This window comes from Macaca mulatta, chromosome X (assembly GCF_049350105.2).
Source record: "Macaca mulatta isolate MMU2019108-1 chromosome X, T2T-MMU8v2.0, whole genome shotgun sequence".
In the NCBI taxonomy this organism is placed as follows: Eukaryota; Metazoa; Chordata; class Mammalia; order Primates; family Cercopithecidae; genus Macaca; species Macaca mulatta.
The window spans coordinates 92,191,173-92,205,039 of NC_133426.1; positions in this window are offsets into that span (position 1 = coordinate 92,191,173).

Below are 13,867 nucleotides of genomic sequence, written 5' to 3' on the forward strand. Positions count from 1 at the left end.
TGTAACCCTGTATTTATTGACATGGGAATGTGTTCAAGATTTTGTATTAAGTAAAAAATTCAAGTTTAAATTAGTATATGGCATTGGATCTTATTTTTATTTGAAAGATTATATATGACTTGAAAAAAACTGTGAGGCTATGCATAAAGGTAAATAGTGGTTATCTGTGGGTTTTAGGAGCTCATGTGTCATTCTTATTTTTGTCTCTGCTTACCTGAAATTTATAATTTTCAACAGGGAAAATGTAGTTCTGATGAAATAAGAAAAAAATGATTTTAGAATACTCAGATGCATTGAAGTTTATACTAATAAACAAAAATACATTTTTATTGTTTTGATATAATAGAATCTTCAATTGTGTGGAGCCACAGCCTTTAACTATCATATTTCTTCCCTTAATGTTTTCTAAACTTCTCATGAGCGTTCTTTCTTCATCAATTACATTAACAGAGCCAGCCCATATCAAAATGGAAAGATGAGCTTAGTTTCATCTCCAGCAATTTCTCACCTATGCCCCTCTCTCTTTCCTTTAAAAGAGAGAGATTCCCAGGCCTTTTATACTACTACAGTTCTTCAGAAAAAGAGAAGGATGATGATAATAATGGATATAAGAATAATTACAACAATCAAAACAAAGTTAACCATTGTGTTTTGCCGAGACCAGTTCGGTCAAGGAGACCCTAATCCAGTGGTGCTAGAGGAATTAAAGACACACACACAGAAACGTCATGTGTGGAGTGGGAAATCAGGGGTCTCACAGCCTTCATAGCTGAGAGCCTAGAACAGAGATTTACTTGCATGTTTATTGACATAAAGCCAGTCATAAGATTTACTAAAAGTATCCCTTATGGGAAATAAAGGGATGGGCTGAAATAAAGGGATGGGCTCTGGCTAGTTATCTGCAGCATGAACATGTCCTTGAGGCACAGATCGCTCATGCTGTTGTTTGCGGTTTAAGAATGACTTAAGCGGTTTTCCACCGTGGGTGGGCCAGGTGTTCCTTGCCCTCATTTGATAAACTGACAACCTTCCAGCATGGGCGTCAAGGCCATCACAAGCATGTCACAGTGCTGCAGATATTTTGTTTACAGCCAGTTTTGGGGCCAGTTTATGGCCAGATTTGGGGGCCTGTTCTCAACAGTATTTAGTATTGACAATATATTCAGCACTTAACTGCATCTAACTATGTAATTGCCTCGGAGTCACACAGCTGCTTCAGGTAAGTCTTATCATTGTTATTTTACAGTTGAAAAAATAAGTTCCAAAAGTTTAGTCAAAGGACTGCACTGATGGTAAGTGGTAGAAACATGATTCAATTCTCTTTTTGTTAGAAACCAAAATTTCATAAGGGAAACAATTCTTCTATATTGCCTTTATTAAACAATCATGATCCAATAAAAAGCCGATATTCTAAGATTTTTGCAGTACCTTCTTCATGAAATCTCTCCATACCCAGATCACCTCCCAATTTTGAGTTGCCTACATTTTTCCTCAGTCACCACAGGAAACCTAGGTTCCCAGGTCATCTCTCGACCACTTACCTCTTGTCTCTATGCTGCTCCCAGTCTGTACCAATCTCACACCCCTTTCCCACCCTGAGTTTATTCACCATATCCTCTGGCAACTCACAATCTATAATCAGAAGAAAAAAACAACGTACATTTCAAATTAAAATTTAAAAAAGTTGTCTTTAAATTGTTATTCTTCATTGTTGTAAAATATACATAACATGAAAATTATCATTTGAATCATTTTTACAGATGCAGTTCAGTGGCACTAATTACATTCACATTGTTGTGCAATCATTATCACTACCTCCAGAATATTTTCATCCTCCAAAACTAAAAATTCTATACCCATTAAACAGTAAGTCTCCATTTACCCCTCCCTTCAGGTCTTGGAAATCACCATTCTACTTTCTGTCTTTATGGATGACCATCATAGGTGCCTGGTATAACTGGATTCTTAAAGTATTTGTCCTTTGTGTCTGTCTTATATCACCATAATGTTTTCAAGCTTCATCTATGTTATAGCATTGGTCAGAATTTCATTCCTTTTCAAGGTTGAATATTATTCCATTTTATGTATTGCCATATTTTGTTTATCCATTTAACTGTGGTGGAAAATTAGGTCATTTCTACATTTTGACTATTGTGAATAATGCTGCCATAAACATTGTTGTACAGATGTCTAGTCAAGTCACTGCTTTTAAATATTTCTGATACATATATGTACACATAGAGAGAGAGAGAGAGAATGAGAGAGACAGAAAGAGGGAGAGGGAGATGTAGAAATGCTGGATCATATGATAATTGTAAGTTTAATTTTTTGAGGAATTACTGTACTATTTTCCATAGTAACTGCACCATTTTACATTCCCAGCAACAATGCACAAGAGTTTCCATTTCTTTACATTCTCAAAAATGTCTGTTATTTTTTGTTGTTTTGTTTTTTTAAATAGCAGTTCCAATCCTTCTGAGGTGGTATCTTATTGTGGCTTGATTTGCATTTTCCTAAGGATTAGTGATGTTTTATATGCTTATTGGCCATTTGCATATCTTCTTTAGAAAAATGTCTACCAAAATCCTTTGCCCATTTCCAATGGGTGGTTTTCGTGTTGAGTTGTAGGCATTCTTTATATTAATGTATTCTGGACATTAATCCCTCAACAGATATATTTTCTCACATTCTACGTGTTGCCTTAGTTCATTCTCTTGATGTTGTCTGTATTAGTCCATTCTTACATTGCTATAAAGAAATATCTTAAACTGGGTAATTTATTTTTTAATAAAGGTTTCATCAGCTTACAGTTCTGTAGGCTGTACAGGCTGCTTCTCCTGAGGAGGCCTCAGGAAACTTACAATTATGGCAGAAGGTGAAAGTGAAGCAGGCACATCTTCAGGTTTAATTGGCTCATCATTCTGCAGGCTGTAGAGGCTTCTGCTTCTGGGGAGTCCTCAGGAAACTTACAGTTATGGTGAAAGGTTAAGGGGAAGCAGGCACATATAAGATTTGTCCTTATTTTTTGTCTAAGAGTTTTATAATTTTAGCACTTATGTTTAGGTCTTCAATTAATGTTCTCTTAATATTTGTATAAGGTATAAGGTAAGAATCCAGTTTTATTCTTTTCCATATAGATATCCAGTTTTTCCACCACCATTTGTTGAAAACACTATCCTTTTCTCCATTGGATGGTCTTAGCAACCTCATTGAAAATCATTTGACCATATATAGAAAATTTTATTTTTGAATTATTTATTCTATTCCATTAGTCTTATATGTCTGTGCTTTTGTCAATACCACACTTTTTTTATTACTATAGTTTTGTAATTAGTTTTGAAGTCAGGAAGTGTGAGTCGTCCAGTTTTGTTTTTCTTTTTAAAAAATGTTTTATATATTCAGCATCCCTTGAAATTTCATGTAAGTTTTAGCATAAGTTTTTCTATTTCTGCTCCCCCAAAAATGTCACTGGAATTTTGATAGTGATTAATTGAATCTATGGATTGTTTTCAGTCATATCATCATAGAACAAAATGTATTTTCTTCCAATCCAATGATATTTGTTTCCTTTCTATAATTTTTATCTTTTGTCAATAGTCTCATTTTAACGTATTATCATTCTCCTTATTTAGTTTAGTTCTTTGTGTTTTTCTTCAGCACATTGAGGACATTTGAAATAGTTGTCTTAATGTATTTCCCTGGTAAATCCAATGCCTGTCATTATTCTGGGATGGTTTTTGACATTTTTTTTTCCTTTCAATGGCTACATTTTTCTATTTCTTTTATGCGTTATAAACTTTTTATTAAAAATTTAGCATTTGAAAAAAAAAAGTCATCTTTCTCAGTCTTTGCAGACAGGCTTTTTGCCAAAGCAGTCCTTCACTAATTAGCTGACTGTATTATGGGTCTTGCAATTATTCTGAAGTGAAAACTTAAGTTCTTCTCAGGTCTTTTCTGAGCATGCATTCTGCCTGGACCTATGTGTGACTATTTGAGTCTCACATACACGTGGTTGCTTTTCAATGTCTTAATTTCCTAAAAGTCTCGCCCTAGCTTCTTTTCAGGGCCTTAGATGGTCTATTAGATGTTTCCATCGATAATTATTTGCCCTAGGGGTCCACACATTTACAGTCCATCTATCTACACATTTCCCAAACTGTGTCTGCTGCTTTTCCCACCTGAGATCTGAGATGGTGAAACAAACTGGTCCTTCATGCAGCCCCTAAAGCGGTTAAAAGTTCACACATAAAGTTGGATAAACTCCCTTCAGTCAAAAGATGGAACTGAGAGTTGGACTGCCTCCTCCTCCAAACCAATATTGTGCTGTACCTGGGATGGGCTGGGACAAATGAGGTAAAAATGCCACAAAATATCTTGCCATTTTGAATATGACTTTTTTGGGGGGCATTTACTTGATTGCTGTAGCTCCTTGACTATTTTCCAACAATCCTATAAGTTTATTTTAGTCAGTTTCTTATTATTTCCTGATATTTCTGCAGTAGAACCAGAGCCTAGAACTTCGTAGTCTGCCATTTTTTGTTATTACTCTTCACAATGCTTTAAAATTCTTAACATTCCTTCCACCCTCTTGCTTTAACCGAAACCTAGGTATCCAATGGGGATACTACTTTCCCTGAAGTCCTTTCAAAAGGTGATTATTTTAACTTTCACACCCATGTAACCTAGAGTCTGAGGTAAAATAGATATCTTCCTTGCTCCACATTGCTGCTTCAAAACCATTTCCCCTTTTTCCTTTGAAGATCCTGTGGAGTTTACGCTAACAGTCATGCCATCTGCTGCATTTCCTTGTCATTGTTAACTACTAAAATGCTGCTTACTTCTCCCCATTCATTTCCATCTTTAGCACTTGGCTCATTGCCTTCCTCTCTCTCCATCATGAATACTATTAGCATTATTGATAACTACAACATTCATTTAGATAATATATACAAAATTCTTGCTTTTCAGTGTTGATGTATTCTCCTTTTAATGATTTCTTCCTCCTGTCCACCTTAACCACTAACCCCCGTTGTTACACTCTACCCATCAACAATCATTGCATTGCCTCCAAAGTATTAAATTTAAGTATTCTACTCTAACCCCAAATTCCTTAAATTTTTGTTCAATTACTTAATTTCCCCCACATCATTAATTCTTCAAACTCATTGAGCCTCTACACTAAGTACCTAACCATTTTTTCACTAAACAGCCCTCCCTATTTCTGTTCATCTCTATGCACTCAGCTTAAATTCATTGACATCTCTATAGTCTCTCCTTTGCAAATATGCTTAAGCCCCATGTGACACCTGGATAAAATAGAAACAGTCTCATTCAGACTACACAGGGAGCATATACTAAGATTTCTCATACTATCAGCATCAAAGCAACTGGTAATGTCTGAGACTAATAATATTGGCAATTTTACTAATTAGGACCTCTAGTGTTTTCTTTTGTTGCCATAAGGCTTAGTTGAAAAAAGATCACATAAGGCCGGGCGCGGTGGCTCAAGCCTGTAATCCCAGCACTTTGGGAGGCCGAGGCGGGCGGATCACAAGGTCAGGAGATCGAGACCACAGTGAAACCCCGTCTCTACTAAAAATACAAAAAATTAGCCGGGCGCGGTGGCGGGCGCCTGTAGTCCCAGCTACTCAGGAGGCTGAGGCAGGAGAATGGCGGGAACCCGGGAGGCGGAGCTTGCAGTGAGCCGAGATCGCGCCACTGCACTCCAGCCTGGGCAACAGCGTGAGACTCCGTCTCAAAAAAAAAAAAAAAAAAAAAAAAACAAAAAAAAAAAACAAAAAAAAAAAAACAAAAAAAAAGAAAAAAACAAAAAAAAAGAAAAAGATCACATATAAGCTCATCTAAGACACAGGAGAGAAAGAATACATTTTAAACATAAGAAAGGAAGTTTTAAATGATCTATTTTGTGAAAGAGGAAAAGATAGGGGCAGTATAACCAAAGCATCATAACAAAGAATTTAAAAGAATTTCTCCACAAACAAAATTCACTGGTGTAATGAGAGAGCAGAGGGACATTTTTAGTTTATTTCATTTGGTTTTGTCAAAGCAGTTCTGTAATCTACAAGAAGTGGAAAAGTTTGGTGTCTGCTCCCTTTCCCTTGATTCTTTCTGTTATTATTGCCTCATTATACAGTCGTTTGTACAATGTTTTGGCAGACATTTGCTGTTGCATAAATTAAAGTCATGGAATCTCGTTTTGCCTACAGGTCTTTATGAAAATAGCAGCAACATTTTTATTTGAATGTCAAAGTTTGTCAACCATTAAACTGATTGATTTTTCATTATACAATCCAATAGAACAGGCAATCTTCAGTTTGTATGCAACATTACTCTGAGAAAAAGACTCATCTTTGAAAAATCCTTCATGCTTATACTTTAAAAATGATATTCCTTTCACAAGACAGCCTCATGTTTTGAAGCTATCTTTATACATGAATTGCGCTATTCATATGCCTAGTACAGGTACAGCATGGTAATTCACCTCACTGGAAAGAAAGAGCTTTTCTATTTTGTAGTAACAACACCAGCCTTTAAAAATTATACTATATTTTATTTTAAACTCTCTCAGAAAGAACCTATTGTTCATGCCATGTAGATTGTGACCCTCAAAAAATGATCAAATTAACTGTCTTGGAAAGAGGAGTGCCTTTACACAGTACTAACAGGTCTCAGCAGCTGTGTTGTATTTTCTACACAAATCCTTTAAAATGATCCTGAACTTCTTTTGTAGGCACACCTGTCATGGAAATAGTCTAGGCTAAATTGTAGGTTCATTTACCCTTTGGCTATGCCTCTAAAAATGTCAGCAAGGATGTCAATTTGTGCCAACTACTGCTGGAGCAGCTGTTGGTTGCTTAGGAATGGGAGAGCAACCTTTATATTGGCTTATTTATTTGGAGCAAACAAAGAAAGATGTAAATTTCCACAGTCGCATCTTTGCTTCATTAAGGCAGATGTGTATCTGCTGTTTGTATGTCATATAATCCCAAAGCAGAACTAGGAATAAAAATTGTCCTTTGTTTAAAAGCCTCATTAAAAATGTCAAGAAGAGAGGAGAATTGTCTAACAGTAGGAAACTTCATGAGGTAGAATGTCTTTCCCTAAATATTTAAGATATATAACTTCTAAGAAGACGAAGTGGTCAATGAAAAATAACCTATATTGAAAAGGAAATGCTGAAAGAAAAGTAAAATAGTTCAGCTTGTAGAATCAATTATAAAATGAGAAATCATGAGAGGAAGTAAGTGAGAATTTGGTGCTCATAACTTGCTAGGTTAGTAGCCTTGAACTTCTAAAAGTGTTGGTGAAGACAGCTCAAAGAAACACTGAATTATTATATAATAGATCTTGAAAAAAATTACCAACTTAATAGACATGGTGAATTTTCAGATATTGTGTATTGAAGATCAATGGCAAACTCTAGAGTTAAAGTTATGACACATGCACTAAAATGAGCTTTCTGAAATGACCATCTTAAAAAGTGGAAAATCTGAGCTAAAAATGTTCTTGTATGCTTTCAGAGAACACTAGCCCTGCTTACAAATGACAGAAAAACAAAGTCTGGCTCATTAAGACAAGATCAATAGTAATACAAATAAGAACACATAAAAATGGTTCTAATAAAAACTAATATAATTTCAGTGATCTGTCAGGTAACATAAGCTTTATGCTAAGTTACAAAACTCTCAAGGGTATTTTGAGTTATGGTCACCTCCTTGCTTCTTTACGTTTGCTCTATTACAAGCTTCTCCCTACATTTATATTGAGATGCCAATAAGCATCATTATTTATTTTTTAAAATGTCAATTTAAAATGTATTTTATTTTATTTTTAAGGAATTTAAACAAATTTACAAGAAAAAAAAACCGTTAAAAATTGGGCAAAGGACGTGAACAGACACTTCTCAAAAGAAGGCATACATGCAACAAACAAACATATGAAGAAAGTTCAACATCACTGATCATTAGAGAAATGCAAATCAAAATCACAATGAGATAACATCTGATACAGTTTCGCTCTATGTCCCCACCAAAATGTCACCTTGAATTGTAATAATACCCACATGTCAAGGGCTGGACTAGGTGGAGATAACTGAATCATGGGGGTGGTTTCGCCCATGCTGTTCTCATGATAGCAAGTGAATTCTCATGAGAACTGATTGTTTTATAAGGGGCTTCCCCCATCACTCAGCACTCATTCTCTCTCCTTACCCCCTGGGAAGTGGTACCTTCTGCCATGTTTGTAAGTTTCCCAAGGCCTTTCCAGCCATGCAGAATTGTGAGTTAATGAAACCTCTTTTCTGTATAAAATACCCAGTCTCAAGTATTTCTTCATAGCAGCATGAGAATGGACTCATACACCATCTTGCATCAATCAGAACGGCTATTATTAAAAAGTGAAAAAAAAAAAAGATGCTGGCAAGGTTGTGGAGAAAAACAAACACTTTTACACTGTTGGTGGGAATGTAAATTAGTTCAACCATTGTAGAAGACAGTGTGGCAATTCCTCAAAGACCTAGAGGCAGAAATACCATTTGACCCAGCAATCCCATTACTGGATAGATACCCAAAGGAATATAAATCATTCTATTATAAAGATACATGCTCGTGTATGTTCATTGCAGCATTATTTGCAATAACAAAGTCATTGAATCAATCTAAATGCCCATCAATTATAGACTGGATAAAGACAATGTGGTACATATACACCATGGCATATTATGCAGTCATAAAAAGGAATAATACCATGTCCTTTGCAGGGATATGAATGGAGTTGGAAGACATTAGTCTCAGCAAACTAATGCAGGAACAGACAACCAAATACCGTGTGTTGTCACTTATAACGGAAGCTGATCGATGAGAACACATGGACACGTGTGGGGGGAAACAACATATACTGGCACCTGCAGGAGGCGTGTGGGGAGCGAGAGCATCAGGAAGAATAGCTAATGGACACTGGGCTTAATATCTGGGTGAAGGGATGATCTGTGCTGCAAACCACCATGGCATACATTTATCTATGTAATAAACCTGCACATCCTGCACATGTACACCTGAACTTAAAAGTTAAAAAACAATCATTAACTCTTCAACTAGGAGACTTTAATTTTATAAGAAAAAAGTAAAACAAAATGTATTTAAAAATGAAAAACATACCTTTACATTTAGGAATTTGTAGTTCAGTGAAAAAGTCAAATAACGCTCCCGTGAAGAAATCAGTCACACAAACAGGTTCCTACCCCATTAGGAAAAACAATATCAGAGCAACATAATAAATTATACAAAAAGGGACATTCCATTCAGGTAGTGATGTATCAAACATGGTCATAAATTGTTAAAATTGTTGTTGTTAAATAATTTATGCTAAAAGTGTTGTGTTCCAGGTTCCTCACTTAGATTCTATTCTGACTTCTGGAATTCTGGGTCATTTTCTACTAAGAAAAGGAGAAACATGTATTTTTCAAGAAATGAAAATAAATACTTATCAAAAATATAAAGCATATTCAAAGCAGTATTTCTAAGAATTACACACTGAATACATAATAAAAATATTATTTACAGTCATAAGGTATGCATCCAACAAAGGTCTAATATCTGGAATCTATAAGGAATTTAAGCAGTTCAAAAACAAATTACCCTTTTAAAAACAGACAAAAGACATGAACAGACATTTCTCAAAAGAATATATGTAAGTGGCCAATGGACACATGAAAAAACACTCATCATCACTAATCATCAGAGAAATGCAAATCAAAACCAAAATGAAATACCATCTCACAACAGTGAGAATGGGTATTATTAAAAAGTCAAATAATGACAGAGGTTAGTGTGGCTTCAGAGAAAAGAGAATGTTTATGCACTGTTGGTTCTAATGTAAATTAGTTCAGCACAGTGGAAAGCAGTCTGGTGATTTCTCAAAGAACTTAAAGCAGAATTACCATTCAACCCAGCAATCCCATTACTGGGCATATGTCCAAAAGAAAATAAGTCTACCAAAAAGACACATGCACACATATGTCCATCACAGAACTATTCACAGTAGAAAAGACATGGAACCAACCCAGGTGCACATCAACCATGGAATGGATAAAGGAAATGTGGTATATATACTACGGAATACTTCACAGCCATAAAAAAGACCAAATCATCATGTCCTTTGCCAAACATGGATGCAGCTGGAGGACATTATTCTAAGCAAATTAATGCAGGAACATAAAACCAAATACTACATGTTCTCACTTGCAAGTGGGAGCTAAACAATGGGTATTTTTGGACATAAAGATGGCAATAAGTAGACACTGGGAACGGAGGAGGGAGGTGGGGAGAGGGACAAAGGTTGAAAAACTATCGGCTACTGTGCTCACTACTTGGGTGATAGAATCAATCACACTCCAAACATCAGCATCATGCAGCATGCCCAGGTAGCAAACTTACACATGTACCCCTTGAATCTAAAATAAAAGTAGAATGTATAAAATAATTAATGAATAAAAAGGCAGTGTCCTGAGCTCCTGGAGGGAGAGTGTGACAGTGGCTACCCCAAGCAGTGTGTGAGAAGAACCTGGCCTTTTGCTGCTCAGTAAGAAATCAAAATGCGATAAAAGTCAGGAAGCTGGCATCTCTTGTAGACACAGTGTCACAATTACAGGATGGTCAATTAGATGCAGTCGGGAAGTGCCACTCCCAATCCCAAGAGATCTTTGGAGAGAAAGTGCTGAATGTGGATGGAGAAAAGACACAGTTGCTGAGGTTGGAGAGAGGAAACTGGGAACCCCAGGTGGGGTGCCTAAACATTAGGGCTGGTTTCTCTTTCTGACCAGTGCCCGGGGAAGGGAACACAGCTGCAAACACAAAGGAACCACTTGTAGTAATTTGTCTACGGTCCATTGCTCTCAAGTGCCATCTACTGGATTGCAGCCCAAACTACAACACCAATAATTACTAATTCTGCCCCCTGCAAAACCAAGAGCAAGCATTGAACAACAAAGACCCTGTACAGACCTTAATCTTCTGAAAACTTCTAGAAACAAAGCCAATGAATATACTCAATTTACACCAAAATTAAAATAATACCAGCCCTCAGGCCGGGCGCGGTGGCTCACGCCTGTAATCCCAGCACTTTGGGAGGCCGAGGCGTGCAGATCACGAGGTCAGTAGATCGAGATCATCCTGGCTAACACGGTGAAATCCCGTCTCTACTAAAAATGCAAAAAAAAAAAAAAAAAAAAAAAAAAAAGATTAGCCGGGCGTGGTGGCGGGCTCCTGTAGTCCCAGCTACTCGGGCAGCTGAGGCAGGAGAATGACGTGAACTCGGGAGGCAAAGCTTGCAGTGAGCCGAGATTGTGCCACTGCACTCCAGCCTGGGCGACAGAGTGAGACTCCGTCTCAAAAAAAGTAAAAATAAAAGAAAACAGCCCTCTAAAATGAAAAAGAATCAGTGCAAGAACTCTAGCTATTCAAAAAGTCAGTGTCCCCATACCTCCACATGAGCCCACAGCTTCCCCAGCAATAATTCTTAATCAGTGTGAATTGTCTGAAATGACAGAAATGGAATTCACAATCTGTATGGCAAGGAAGCTCATCAAGATCTAGGAGAAAGTTGAGACTCAATCCCAGGAAGCCAAGCAATCTAGTAAAATTATTCGAGAGCTAAAAGATTAAATGTTCGTTTTAAGAAAGACTACTTACTGAGCTCAAAAATTGACTATAAAAATTTTATAATGCAATCAGAAGTGTTAGCAGAATAAACCAAGCTGAGGAAAGAATCTTAGAACTAAAAGACTGGTTCTTTGAGACAACACAGACAAAAATAAAGAAAAAAGAATTAAGAAAAATGAACAAAACCTCCAAGAAATATGCATTCCATGAAGGGAGCTGATCTACAACTAATTAGCATCCCTGAGAGAAAGGGAGAATAAGCAACTTGGAAAATATATTTGAGGATATATCCATGAAAATTTCCCTAATGTCATTAGAGAGGTAAATATGCAAATAAAAGGAATACAGAGAACCCCAACCAGATACTATACAAGACAATCATTCTCAAGGCACGTAGTAATCAGATTCGCCAAGGTCAATGCAAAAGAAAAATCTTTTTTTTTTTTTTTTTTAAATTTATTTATTATTATTATACTTTAAGTTGTAGGGTACATGTGCATAACGTGCAGGTTTGTTACATATGTATACTTGTGCCATGTTGCTGTGCTGCACCCATCAACTCGTCAGCACCCATCAACTCGTCATTTACATCAGGTATAACTCCCAATGCAATCCCTCCCCCCTCCCCCCTCCCCATGATAGGCCCCGGTGTGTGATGTTCCCCTTCCCGAGTCCAAGTGATCTCATTGTTCAGTTCCCACCTATGAGTGAGAACATGCGGTGTTTGGTTTTCTGTTCTTGTGATAGTTTGCTAAGAATGATGGTTTCCAGCTGCATCCATGTTCCTAGAAAGGACACAAACTCATCCTTTTTTATGGCTGCATAGTATTCCATGGTGTATATGTGCCACATTTTCTTAATCCAATCTGTCACTGATGGACATTTGGGTTGATTCCAAGTCTTTGCTATTGTGAATAGTGCTGCAATAAACATACGTGTGCATGTGTCTTTATAGCAGCATAATTTGTAATCCTTTGGGTATATACCCAGTAATGGGATGGCTGGGTCATATGGTACATCTAGTTCTAGATCCCAAGACAATCCTAAGCCAAAAGAACAAAGCTGGAGGCATCACGCTACCTGACTTCAAACTATACTACAAGGCTACAGTAACCAAAACAGCATGGTACTGGTACCAAAACAGAGATATAGACCAATGGAACAGAACAGAGTCCTCAGAAATAATACCACACATCTACAGCCATTTGATCTTTGACAAACCTGAGAGAAACAAGAAATGGGGAAAGGATTCCCTATTTAATAAATGGTGCTGGGAAAATTGGCTAGCCATAAGTAGAAAGCTGAAACTGGATCCTTTCCTTACTCCTTATACGAAAATTAATTCAAGATGGATTAGAGACTTAAATGTTAGACCTAATACCATAAAAATCCTAGAGGAAAACCTAGGTAGTACCATTCAGGACATAGGCATGGGCAAAGATTTCATGTCTAAAACACCAAAAGCAACAGCAGCAAAAGCCAAAATTGACAAATGGGATCTCATTAAACTAAAGAGCTTCTGCACAGCAAAAGAAAAATCTTAAAGTCAGCTAGACAGAAGGGTAAGGTCACCTAGAGAAGGAACTCCATCAGGATAACAGCAGACTTGTCAGCAGAAACCTTAGAAGTCAGAAAAGATTGGGGGCCTATTTTCAGTGTCCATAAAAAATATATTTCAACCCAGCATTTTGTATCCTGTCAAACTAAGCTTCATATGTGAAGGAAAAATAAAATTATTCTCTGACAAATGTTGAGGGAATACATTTCAATTAGACCAGCCTCACAAGAGGTCCTTAAGGGAATGCTGAATATGGATGCAAAAGAATGACACCTGCTACCACAAAAATACACGTAAGCACATAGCCTACTGACACTATAAAACAACAGTGCAGTTAAGTCTACACAACAACCAGCTAACAACACTATGACAGGATAAAAATCTCAAATATCAACACTAACCTTGACCGTAAATGGGCTAACAACCCCATGTAAAAGACACACAGGCTCAGGCTGGACAAAAAGATAAGACTGAACCATCTGTTGTCTTCAAGGGACCCAGCTCACATGTAACAACACCCACACACTCAAAGTAAAAGGGTGAATTAAGATCTACCATGCAAATGAAAAACAAAAAAGAGCAGGAGTCACTATTCTTATGTCAGATAAAAGAGACTTTAAGCCAATAAAAA